We start from the raw sequence: 13,453 nt of genomic DNA, 5'->3' as shown, positions 1-13,453 counted from the left end.
TATAGAGATAGTGGATACATTGGTTGTCATCTTCCAAAATTCCATAGATTTTAGATTGGAAGGAAGCTAATGTAACCCTCCTATTTAAGGCAGGAGGGAGACAGAAAACGGGGAACTACAGACCAATTAGTCTGACATCAGTAGTGGGGAAAATGCTCGAATCTATTATTAAGAATCTGGTAACAGGGCACTTAGAAAATATTAATAGGATTGGGCAGAGTCAGCACGGATTTATGAAAGGGAAATCATGTTTGACAAATCAGTTAAAAGTTTTTTGAGGTTGTAACTAGTAGAATAGATAAGGGAGGACCAGTGGATATGGTGTTATGGATTTTCAGAAGGCATTCGATAATGTGCCATACAAGAGGTTATTCAACAAAATTAGGGTTCCTGGGATTGGGGATAATATACCAGCATGGATTGAGGATTGGTTACCAGTCAGAAATCAGAGTAGGAATAAACGGGTCATTTTCAGGTTGGCAGACTGTAACTAGTGGGGTACCGCAAGGATCAGTGCTTGGGCCTCGGCTATTCACAATCTAGATCAGTGATTTGGAGGAGGGGACCAAATGTAATATATCCAAGTTTGCTGATGATACAAAGCTTGATGGGAATGTAAGTTGTGAGGAGGATGCAAAGAGGCTTCAAGGGGATATAGACAGGCTTTGGCCTTTATCGCAAAGGGGATGGAGTATAAAAGCAGGGAAGTCTTGCTACAGTTATACAGGGTATTGGTGAGGCCACACCTGGAATACTGCGTGCAGTTTTGGTTTCCATATTTAAGAAAAGATATACTTGCTTTGGAAGCAGTTCAGAGAAGGTTCACAAGGTTGATTCCGGAGATGAGGGGGGTTGTCTTATGAGGAAAGGTTGAGTAGGTTAGGCCTCTACTCATTGGAATTCAGAAGAATCAGAGGTGATCATATCGAAATGTATAAGATTATGAGGGGGCTTGACAAGGTGGATGCAGAGCGGATGTTTCCATTGATAGGGGAGACTAGAACTAGAGGGCAAAATCTTAGAATAAGGGATCGCCCATTTAACACTGAGATGAGGAAAAATTTCTTCTGAGGCTTGTGGATCTGTGGAACTCACTGCCTCAGAGAGCTGTGGAAGCTGGGACATTGAATAAATTTAAGACAGAAATAGACAGTTTCTTAAACGATACCAGTGCCATGTGCTAGCCAGAGTACGAATGGCAGGATAGCTAAGATGAATACATGGCTTGAGGAGTGGTGCAGAAGGGAGAGATTCAAATTCCTGGGACATTAGAACAGGTTCTGGGGGAGGTGGGACCAGTTTAATCAACTGGACAGTCTGCACCTGGGCAGGACTGGAACCAATGTCCTAAGGGGAGTGTTTGCTAGTGCTGTTGGGGAGGGGTTAAACTAATATGGCAGGGGAATGGGAACCTATAATGGGAGATACATGGAAGAAGAAGGGGGGCAGAAGCAAAGGATAGAAAAAAGAAAAGTAAAAGTGGAGGGCAGAGAAACCCAAGGCAAAAATCAAAAAGGGCCACATTACAGCAAAATTCTAAAGCGGCAAATTGTGTTAAAAAGACAAGCCTGAAGGCTCTCTGCCTCAATGCGAGGAGTATTCGTAATAAGGTGGACAAATTAACTGCGCAGGCAGCAATTAACGAATATGATATAATTGGCATCATGGAGACATGGCTCCAGGGTGACCAAGGCTGGGAACTCAACATCCAGGGGTATTCAACATTCAGGAAGGATAGACAGAAAGGAAAAGGAGGTGGGGTAGCGTTGCTGGTTAAAGAGGAAATTAACGCAATAGTAAGGAAGGACATTAGCTTGGATGATGTGGAATCTGTATGGGTGGAGCTGCGGAATATCAAAGGGCAGAAAGCACTAGTGGGAGTTGTGTACAGACCACCAAATAATAGCAGTGAGATTGGGGACAGCATCAAACAAGAAATTAGGGATGTGTGCAATAAAGATACAGCAGTTATCATGGGCAACTTTAATCTATATATAGATTGGGCTAACCAAACTGGTAGCAATTCGGTGGAGGAGGATTTTCTGGAGTGTATTAGGGATGGTTTTCTAGACCAATATGTCGAGGAACCAACTATAGGGCTGGCCATCTTAGACTGGGTGATGTGTAATGAGAAAGGACTAATTCGCAATCTTGTTGTGCGAGGTCCCTTGGGGAAGAGTGACCATAATATTAAGATGGAGAGTGACACAGTTATTTCAGAGACTAGGGTGCTGAACTTAAGGAAAGGTAACTTCGATGGTATGAGACGTGAATTGTCTAGAATAGACCGGCAAATGATACTTGAAGGGTTGACGGTGGATAGGCAATGGCAAACATTTAAAGATCACATGGATGAACTTCAACAATTGTACATCCCTGTCTGGAGTAAAAATAAAACTGGGAAGGTGGCTCAACCGTGGCTAACAAAGGAAATTAAGGATAGTGTTAAATCCAAGGAAGAGGCATATAAATTGGCTAGAAAAAGCAGTAAACCTGAGGACTGGGAGAAATTTAGAATTCAGCAGAGGAGGACAAAGGGTTTAATTAGGAGGGGGAAAATAGAGTACGAGAGGAAGCTTGCTGGGAACATAAAAACTGACTGCAAAAGCTTCTATAGATATGTGAAGAGAAAAAGGTTAGTGAAGACAAACGTAGGTCCCTTGCAGTCGGATTCAGGTGAATTTATAATGGGGAACAAAGAGCAGACCAGTTGATTAAATATTTTGGTTCTGTCTTCACGAAGGAAGACACAAATAACCTTGAGGAAATACCAGGGGACCGAGGGTCCGGAGAGAAGGAGGAACTGAAGGAAATCCTTATTAGGCAGGAAATTGTGTTAGGGAAATTGATGGGATTGAAGGCCGATAAATCCCCGGGGCCTGATAGTCTACATCCCAGAGTACTTAAGGAAGTGGCCCTAGAAATAGTGGATGCATTGGTGATCATTTTGAAACAGTCTCTCGACTCTGGATCAGTTCCTATGGACTGGAGGGTAGCTAATGTAACACTACTTTTTTAAAAAGGAGGGAGAGAGAAAACGGGTAATTATAGACCGGTTAGCCTGACATCAGTCGTGGGGAAAATGTTGAAATCAGTTATTAAAGATGAAATAGCAGCGCATTTGGAAAGCAGTGACAAGATCGATCCAAGTCAGCATGGATTTATGAAAGAGAAATCATGCTTTACAATTTTTTGAGGATGTAACTAGTAGAGTGGACAAGGGAGAACCAGTGGATGTGTTGTATTTGGACTTTCAAAAGGCTTTTGACAAGGTGCCACATAAGAGATTGGTGTGCAAAATTAGAGCACATGGTATTGGGGGTACTGTACTGACGTAGGTAGAGAATTGGCTGGCAGACAGGAAGCAGAGAGTCGGGATAAATGGGTCCTTTTCGGAATAGCAGGCAGTAACTAGTGGGGTGCCGCAGGGCTCAGTGCTGGGACCCCCTATTTACAATATACATTAATGATTTAAAGGAAGGAATTGAGTGTAATATCTCCAAGTTTGCAGATGACACTAAGCTGGGGGGGACGGTGTGAGCTGTGTGGAGGATGCTGAGGCTGCAGGGTGACTTGGACAGGTTAGATGCATAGGCAAATGCATGGCAGATGCAGTATAATGTGGATAAATATGAGGTTATCTACTTTGGTGGCAAAAACACGAAGACAGAATATTATCTGAATGGCGGCAGATTAGGAAAAGAGGAGGTGCAACGAGACCTGGGTGTCATGGTACATCAGTCATTGAAAGTTGCATGCAGGTGCAGCAGATGGTGAAGAAGGCAAATGGTATGTTGGCCTTCATAACTAGGAGATTTGAGTATAGGAACAGGGAGGTCTTACTGCAGTTGGGCATGCCCTTCGTGAGGTCTCACCTGGAATATTGTGTTCAGTTTTGGTCTCCTAATCTGAGGAAGGACGTTCTTGCTATTGAGAGAGTGCAGTGAAGGTTCACCAGACTGATTCCCGGGATGGCTGGACAGACATATAAGGAGGTACTGGATCGACTGGACCTGTATTCACTGGAGTTTAGAAGGATGAGAGGGAATCTCATAGAAATATATAAGATTTTGACGGACTGGACAGGTTAGATGCAGGAAGAATGTTCCCGATGATGGGGAAGTCCAGAACCAGGGGACACAGTCTAAGGATAAGGGGTAAGCCATTTAGGACTGAGATGAGGAGAAACTTCTTCACTCAGAGAGCTGTTAACCTGTGGGATTCTCTACCACACAGAGTTGTTGATGCCAGTTCATTGGATATATTCAGGAGGGAGTTAGATATAGCCCTTACAGCTAAAGGGATTAAGGCGTATGGAGAGAAAACAGGAAGGGGTACTGAGGTGATGATCAGCCATGATATTGAATGGTGGTGCAGGCTCGAAGGGCGGAATGGCCTACTCCTGCACCTATTTGCTATGTTTCTATAAGGGAATAAGGGGTTATGGGGAGCGGGCGGGGAAGTGGACCTGAGTCCATGGTCAGATCAGCCATGATCGTAGTGAATGGCAGAGTAGGCTCGAGGGGCCATATGGCCTACTCCTGCTCCTATTTCTTATGTTGCTATGTTCTAAGTGAGTAGTCAAGAACATGGCAAATGGAATATAATGTGGAGAATTCTGAAGTTATCCACTTTGGTAAGAAAAATAGAAAATCCCCTTGAAGTCTCTTTGCATCCTTCCGGAGACACTAACAGCAGGCGCACAAGAGGCCAAATTTGGTCATCTTCATTAATAAAGCCAAGGATCCGTTTGCTTTTTTAACAGCCTTTTCAACTTGTTCTGTCACCTTCAAAGATACGTACACCTCCAATCCCCTCTGTTCCTGTGCCCCCTTTAAAATTGTACCATTTAGTTTATAGTGCCTATCCTCATTCTTCTTATCAAAATGAATCACTTCACACTTCTTTGCGTCAAATTTCATCTGCCTTGTGCCTGCCCTTTTCACCAGTCTGTCTATGTCCTCCTGAAGTCTGTTCCTATCCTCCTCACTGTTTACTACATTTTAGAGTTTTGCGTCTATAATCTTTGGAATTTTGCTCTGTATACCCAAGCCAGGACATTAATATATATTAACAGTGGTCCCAACATTAACTTCTGGGGACATCACTGCATAATATCTTTCAGTCTGAAAAACAACTGTTCACCACTACTCTCTGCTTTCTGTCCCGTAGCCAATTTTATATCCACACAGCCATTGATCCTTTAATCCCACAGGCTTCAGTTTTGCTAACATGACTGTGAGTCTATCTTGAAGTGTTGTAATGTAGGGAAACGTGGCAGCCAATATGGACACAGCAAGATCACACAAATAATGATAGGATAATGACCAGATAATCTGTTTTTTAGTAATGTTGATTGAAAGATAAATATTGACTCGATCACCAAGACAACTCCCATTTTTCTAGCCAACGTCTTGTGATACAACTTATCGAACAACTTCTGAAAATCCACATAAACTATTTCTACCACATTTCCTTTATCAAATTGGTCAATTTTGTCAAAAGCAACTTGTCTCTGGCAAATCTATGCAGGCTGTGCTAAATTAACCCATGCATTTATAAATACTGTCTCATTTTATTTTGAATTATGTATTCCAAGAATTTGTCTGCAACTGACGTTCGACTAACGGGTGTATAGTTGCCTGGTTTATCATTCTCTTCCTTTTTGAACAAACGTGTTATATTGGCTACACTCTAGTCCCACAGCACAATTTGCACATTTAATTGTGCCCAAGACCTCTGCTATTTCCTTTGAGTTTTTCAATAGCCATGGATACGTGCCATCAGTTCACAGTGGCGTATCCACCTGTGTTATGCTAATGTTTTCAGATCCAAGGCTCCTTCAACAATTATCCTTGACAATTATTCTATATCCTCCTGTAGTATACCTACATTCTTTCTTCCACTATCATTTGTAAAAAAAAATTAATTTATAAAGTATCCCCCCATACTGGGTGTTATGTAATGAGAGAGGATTAATTAGCAATCTCGTTGTGCGAGGCCCCTTGGGGAAGAGTGACCATAATATGGTGGAATTCTGCATTGGGATGGAGAATGAAACAGTTAATTCAGAGACCATGGTCCAGAACTTAAAGAAGGCTAACTTTGAAGGTATGAGGTGTGAATTGGCTGGGATGGATTGGTGAATGATACTTAAGGGGTTGACTGTGGATGGGCAATGGCAGACATTTAGAGACCGCATGGATGAACTACAACAATTGTACATTCCTGTCTGGCATAAAAATAAAAAAGGGAAGGTGGCTCAACCGTGGCTATCAAGGGAAATCAGGGATAGTATTAAAGCCAAGGAAGTGGCATACAAATTGGCCAGAAATAGCAGCGAACCTGGGGACTGGGAGAAATTTAGAACTCAGCAGAGGAGGACAAAGGGTTTGATTAGGGCAGGGAAAATGGAGTATGAGAAGAAGCTTGCAGGGAACATTAAGACGGATTGCAAAAGTTTCTATAGATATGTAAAGAGAAAAAGGTTAGTAAAGACAAACGTAGGTCCCCTGCAGTCAGAATCAGGGGAAGTCATAACGGGGAACAAAGAAATGGCGGACCAATTGAACAAGTACTTTGGTTCGGTATTCACGAAGGAGGACACGAACAACCTTCCGGTTATAAAAGGGGTCGGGGGGTCTAGTAAGGAGGAGGAACTGAGGGAAATCCTTATTAGCCGGGAAATTGTGTTGGGGAAATTGATGGGATTGAAGGCCGATAAATCCCCAGGGCCTGATGGACTGCATCCCAGAGTACTTAAGGAGGTGGCCTTGGAAATAGTGGATGCGTTGACAGTCATTTTCCAACATTCCATTGACTCTGGATCAGTTCCTATCGAGTGGAGGGTAGCCAATGTAACCCCACTTTTTAAAAAAGGAGGGAGAGAGAAAACAGGGAATTATAGACTGGTCAGCCTGACATCGGTAGTGGGTAAAATGATGGAATCAATTATTAAGGATGTCATAGCAGTGCATTTGGAAAGAGGTGACATGATAGGTCCAAGTCAGCATGGATTTGTGAAAGGGAAATCATGCTTGACAAATCTTCTGGAATTTTTTGAGGATGTTTCCAGTAGAGTGGATAAGGGAGAACCAGTTGATGTGGTATATTTGGACTTTCAGAAGGCGTTCGACAAGGTCCCACACAAGAGATTGATGTGCAAAGTTAGAGCACATGGGATTGGGGGTAGTGTACTGACATGGATTGAGAACTGGTTGTCAGACAGGAAGCAAAGAGTAGGAGTAAATGGGTACTTTTCAGAATGGCAGGCAGTGACTAGTGGGGTACCGCAAGGTTCTGTGCTGGGGCCCCAGCTGTTTACACTGTACATTAATGATTTAGATGAGGGGATTAAATGTAGTATCTCCAAATTTGCGGATGACACTAATTTGGGTGGCAGTGTGAGCTGCGAGGAGGATGCTGTGAGGCTGCAGAGCGACTTGGATAGGTTAGGTGAGTGGGCAAATGCATGGCAGATGAAGTATAATGTGGATAAATGTGAGGTTATCCATTTTGGTGGTAAAAGCAGAGAGACAGACTATTATCTGAATGGTGACAGATTAGGAAAAGGGGAGGTGCAAAGAGACCTGGGTGTCATGGTACATCAGTCATTGAAGGTTGGCATGCAGGTGCAGCAGGCGGTTAAGAAAGCAAATGGCATGTTGGCCTTCATAACAAGGGGATTTGAGTACAGGGGCAGGGAGGTGTTGCTACAGTTGTACAGGGCCTTGGTGAGGCCACACCTGGAGTATCGTGTACAGTTTTGGTCTCCTAACCTGAGGAAGGACATTCTTGCTATTGAGGGAGTGCAGCGAAGGTTCACCAGACTGATTCCCGGGATGGCGGGACTGACCTATCAAGAAAGACTGGATCAACTGGGCTTGTATTCACTGGAGTTCAGAAGAATGAGAGGGGACCTCATAGAAACATTTAAAATTCTGACGGGGTTAGACAGGTTAGATGCAGGAAGAATGTTCCCAATGTTGGGGAAGTCCAGAACCAGAGGTCACAGTCTAAGGATAAGGGGTAAGCCATTTAGGACCGAGATGCGGAGGAACTTCTTCACCCAGAGAGTGGTGAACCTGTGGAATTCTCTACCACAGAAAGTTGTTGAGGCCAATTCACTAAATATATTCAAAAAGGAGTTAGATGAGGTCCTTACTATTAGGGGGATCAAGGGGTATGGCCAGAAAGCAGGAATGGGGTACTGAAGTTGAATGTTCAGCCATGAACTCATTGAATGGCGGTGCAGGCTAGAAGGGCCGAATGGCCTACTCCTGCACCTATTTTCTATGTTTCTATGTTTCTATACCTTCAACCTCCACAATTTGACTCCCTCATTCATTCTGAGCATTCTTGCTTTCTCTTAACTATATCTTAACATTTTACTATTTCTTTTTATATTATCTGTTAGCCTTTTTTCTTGTCCCCTTTTAGCCCTTCTCATCTCCCTTCTACGCTTTCTGTATTTCTCATGATTATATTCAATCATATCTCTCCCACGTTTTAGTTTACTTTTAATTTCTATTTACATGCAGAACTTTTTGATGCACCCCTCTTCACCTTATAGGAATATATTCTATCCCTTGTTGATTCCTGGATTCTTTTACCTCAATCTGGTTCAGCAAAATTACTGAAACGAATACCGTTTGTGCTTTAAACAAAGCAAGCTTTTATTTAAAAAGCAAATCCCGATCGGGGACTTTATCAGACAGAAGGAATGCAAGTCTGTTTGAACGCACCCACTTCCTACGGACAAAGTGACGTTACATTGTAAAGGGACGATGGTTATACATTTTCGGCAAAAGATAACAAGATAGGGCCAGAGTGACATCCCAGCTCAGCCCATCTCTTTTGATCCCTCCTTCCCTTTGTCCACTCATAAGCCGACCCAAGCATGGTCCGATTTTAAACAAAGACCTTCTGTCAATGTTTCAGGTTAATAACATGATTTAATAAGACCTTGAGGTTTTTCTGCAAGCTGTGGGTTTTGTTTCAATATGTGTTAGTGTTGTAACATTTCGCAGTCTCGAGTCTGAGATGTCATGGCTATTCCTCCATGAATTGTTTGTTAGCTTATACTGTCCCTATACAATTCCCACGTTCTCAACTTCAATGTCTCTATACATTTTTAAACATTCACACCCTCTCATGCAAAGATTTCCACTTCTGATCCATTGATGCTTTGTTAACTTTTTTTATCCAGTTAATGTGGGCTGCATCCCTTCGTATTTAACTGAACTTTACCTATTTCCAGTCCAGCAATCAATATCATCTAACATTATTACCCTTTTGTTCTTGCATATCTGTGATTCTATTGTCAAATGTCAATGTTGCACCAGGGTCACAATCTCAGAATAAGAGATCGGCCATTTAGGACTGAGATGAGGACAAATTTCTTCACTCCGAGGTTGGTGAATCTGTGGAATTCTCTACCCCAGAGGGCTGTGGAGGCTCAGTCGTTGAATATATTCAAGACTGAGATTGATAGATTTTTGGATATTAAGGGAATCAAGGGATATGGGTATAGTGCAGGAAAGTGTTGAGGTAGAAGATCAGCCATGATCTTATTGAATGGCGGAGCAGGCTCGAGGGGCCAAATGGCCTACTCATGCTCCTATTTCTTAAGTTCTTATGATCTTAAAACACATCTGTGATACCTCCACATCTTCATGGTGAAAATGACCAGAATATGGAAATGCATATTTCGAGCCTCCGATTGTTACATGGTTTTGCTTTCTTTTTCTTTAACTGAGGTTAGAAGGATTGTGACTTATCACAATTGGAGAAAAAAATCTGTTTGTATTTATTGATCATATTGTCTAATGTAAGGATCCATTGTAACAATTCACTGGGAATATGGCCATTCTTTATATCTACATCTCCATAGTATTAAGACTACAGCTACTATGTTCTGTTCTTTATTCTTAGTCCTGAGATTCTTGGACACAATTAGACACTGGTTTTAACATAATTCTCTATAGAGCCTTTTTTGTTTAGCTAAATTCAAACTTAGCTTTCCAAAATTGAAAATAATATGACTGGCTAAAGCGATCATCTCAATTTCAAAAGTAAAATATTGCGGATGCTGGAAATCTGAAATAAAATAGAAAATGCTGGAAATACTCAGCTGGTCAGGCAACATTTTGGAGAGAGAAATAGAGTTAATGTTTCAAGTCAATGACCTGACAAAAAAAATCATCGACCAGTCATCTCAATTTACCTTGCTACTTGTATGCCTTTCAGCAGATTGTTAAGGTTTTCTTGTTGGTTGTTTTAATATAATTATGGTTTACAGAGTTAAGTAGTACCTTAGAAAGAACAACAATGCTTTAATAAGGAATATAAAAGAGAATCCCATACAGAAATGAGGATGTGTTGACATTAAAAGTATCATTAAAATCTCAATATTTTTATGTAATCATATAGAATGTGATCTTATTTGAGAACCTGAGGGAAGGGTCTTATTATGTTTGTGGTGTTGATGTTTTTATAAATTTGTTGACCTGTAGCTAATAAACCCAGATTGAAAACATGACCTACAAAGCAAACTTAAGAATTACAGACCATGTGTTGCTTTTCTGTTTCATAGATTGTTTGGAAATGAATTTGTAACCATGTATTGACGGACATCCAAATTGTCAGTAATGATGTACATCGTGTTGATTCCTAAGTGAAAGATTAGCTTCCTCATTTTTTACAGTATGTTAATAGAATTGTAGAATCATAGAAATTTACAGCACGAAAGAAGGCCATTTCGGCCCATCGTGTCCGCGCCGGCCAACCAAGAGCTATCCAGCCTAATCCCACTTTCCAGCTCTTGGTCTGTAGCCCTGTAGGTTACAGCACTTTAAGTGCACATCCAAGTATCTTTTAAATGTGGTGAGGGTTTCTGCCTCTACCACCCTTTCAGGCAGTGAGTGCCAGACCCTCACCACCCTCTAGGTGAAGAAATTACCCCTCATATCTCCTCTAAACCTTCCTCCAGTTACTTTAAATCTATAACCCCTGGTTGTTGACCCCTCTGCCAAAGGAAACAGGTCTTTCCTATCCACTCTATCCAGGCCCCTCATCATTTTAAGCACCTCAATCAGGTCTCCCCTGAGCCTCCTCTGTTCTAAAGAAAACAGACCCAGCATTTCCAATCTTTCCTCACAGCCAGAATTTTCACATCCAGGCAACATTCTTGTAAATCTCCTCTGCACCCTTTCCAGTGCAATCACATCTTTCCTGTAATGTGGTGACCAGAACTGCACACATCACTCCAGCTGCGGCCTAACCAGTGTTTTATACAGTTCAAGCCTCTACTTGTAAAGAAAGGCAAGTATTCCATATGCCTCCTTAACCACCTTATCAACCTGTCCTGCTACCTTCAAGAATCTGTGGACCTGCTCTCCAAGGTCCCTTTGTTCCACTTCACTTTTCAGTGTCATGCCATTTAATGTGTATTCCCTTGCCTTGTTACACCTCCCCAAATGCATTACCTCACACTTATCCAGATTGAATTCCATTTGTCACTGTTCTGCCCACCTGACCAGTACATTGATATCTTCCTGCAGTCCGCAGCTTTCTTCTTCATTATCAACTACACAGCCTATTTTATTGTCATCTGCAAACTTCATACCCCCAACATTTAAGTTCAAGTCATTGATATATACCATAAAAAGCAAGGCACCTAGCACTGAGCCTTGTGGAACCCCACTGGATACAGCCTTCCCGTCACAAAAACACCCATCAACCATTACCCTTTGCTTCCTGCCTCTGAGCCAATTTTGGATCCAACTTGCCTCTTTGCCCTGGATCCCATGGGCTATTACTTTCGTGACCAGTCTGCCATGTGGGACCTTAACAAAAGCTTTGCTAAAATCCACATCCAGTACATCATTCGCACTGCCCTTATCGACCGCTCTGGTTACCTCCTTGAAAAATTCAATCAAGTTAGTTAGACATGACCTCCCTTTGACAAACCCATGCTGACTGTCCTTGATTAATCCATGTCTTTCCAAATGAAGATTTATCCTGTCCCTCAGGATTTTTTTCCAATAATTTTCCCACCACCGAAGTCAGGCTGACTGGCCTGTAATTACTCGGTCTATCCCTTTCTCCCTTTTTAAACAAGGGTACAACATTAGCAGTCCTCCAGTCCTCTAACACCACACCTGTAGCCAGAGAGGATTGGAAAATGATGGTCAGAGCCTCTGCTATTTCCTCTTTTGCTTCTATTAATGCGGACGACGCCTGCGTCTGTGCACATCCAGAGGCTGAACTCCGGGACATAGTCGACGTATTTACTGGGCGTACGAAAGCATGGGCCTTCCGCTAAACATCCGTAAGACAAAGGTCCTCCACCAGCCTGTCCTCGCCGCACAGCACTGTCCCCCAGTCATCAAGATCCACGGCGTGGCCCTGGACAACGTGAACCATTTCCCATACCTCGGGAGCCTCTTAGTCAACAAGAGCAGACACTGACAACAAGATTTAACACCGTCTCCAATGCGCCAGTGCAGCCTTCGGCCATCTGAGGAAAAGTGTTTGAAAATCAGGCCCTCAAAACTGCCACCAAGCTCATGGTCTACAGGGCTGTAGTAATAGCCGACCTCCTGTATGGTGAGAAGACATGGACCATGCACAGTAGACACCTCAAGTCGCTGGAGAAATACCACCAACGATGCCTCCGAAAGATCCTACAAATCCCCTGGGAAGACAGATGCACCAACATTAGCGTCCTTGACCAGGCCAACATCCCCAGCATTGAAGCACTGACCAGCTCCGCTGGGCAGGCCACATTGTTCGCATGCCAGACATGAGACTCCCAAAGCAAGCGCTCTACTCTGAACTCCTTCACGGCAAAGGAGCCAAAGGTGGGCAGAGGAAACGTTACAGGGACACCCTCAAAGCCTCCCTGAAAAAGTGCAACATCCCCACTGACATCTGGGAGTCCCTGACCAAAGATTGCCCTAAGTGGAGGAAGAGCATCCGGGAGGGCACTGAGCACCTCGAGTCTCATCACCGAGAGCATGCAGAAACCAAGCGTAGGCAGCGGAAAGAGCGTGCGGCAAACCTGTCCCACCTATCCTTTCCCTCAATGACTATCTGTCCCACCTGTGACGGGGACTGTGGCTCTTGTATTGGACTGTTCAGCCACCTAAGGACTCATTTTAAGAGTGGAAGCAAGTCTTCCTTGATTCCGAGGGACTGCTTGTGATGATCTCTTTAACAGCCTGGGATACAGTTCATCCGGGCCTGGGGATTTATCCACTTTCAAAGCTGCTAAGCCCCTTAATACTTCCTCTCTCACTATATTTATTTTGTCTAATATTTCACACTCCTCCCTCATTGCAAAGTCTGCATCGTCCTCTCTTTTTTATGAAAACAGATGCAAAGTATTCATTAAGAATCTTACCCACGTCTTCCGCCTCCGCACACAGATTTCCTTTATGGTCTCTAATAG

At 42.9% G+C, this 13,453-nt stretch overlaps 1 protein-coding gene across 1 annotated transcript in view; it reads left to right on the top strand.

Moving 5' to 3' along the window:
* Positions 1-13,453, top strand: part of LOC139228820 (probable E3 ubiquitin-protein ligase HERC1) — a 426,955-nt gene that overhangs the window by 227,360 nt on the left and 186,142 nt on the right. The window lies entirely within an intron of this gene.

This window comes from Pristiophorus japonicus, chromosome 2, assembly GCF_044704955.1.
Source record: "Pristiophorus japonicus isolate sPriJap1 chromosome 2, sPriJap1.hap1, whole genome shotgun sequence".
Taxonomy (NCBI): Eukaryota; Metazoa; Chordata; class Chondrichthyes; family Pristiophoridae; genus Pristiophorus; species Pristiophorus japonicus.
The sequence above is the reverse complement of the archived record's forward strand: the minus strand, read 5'-3'. Positions and strand labels throughout refer to the sequence as shown.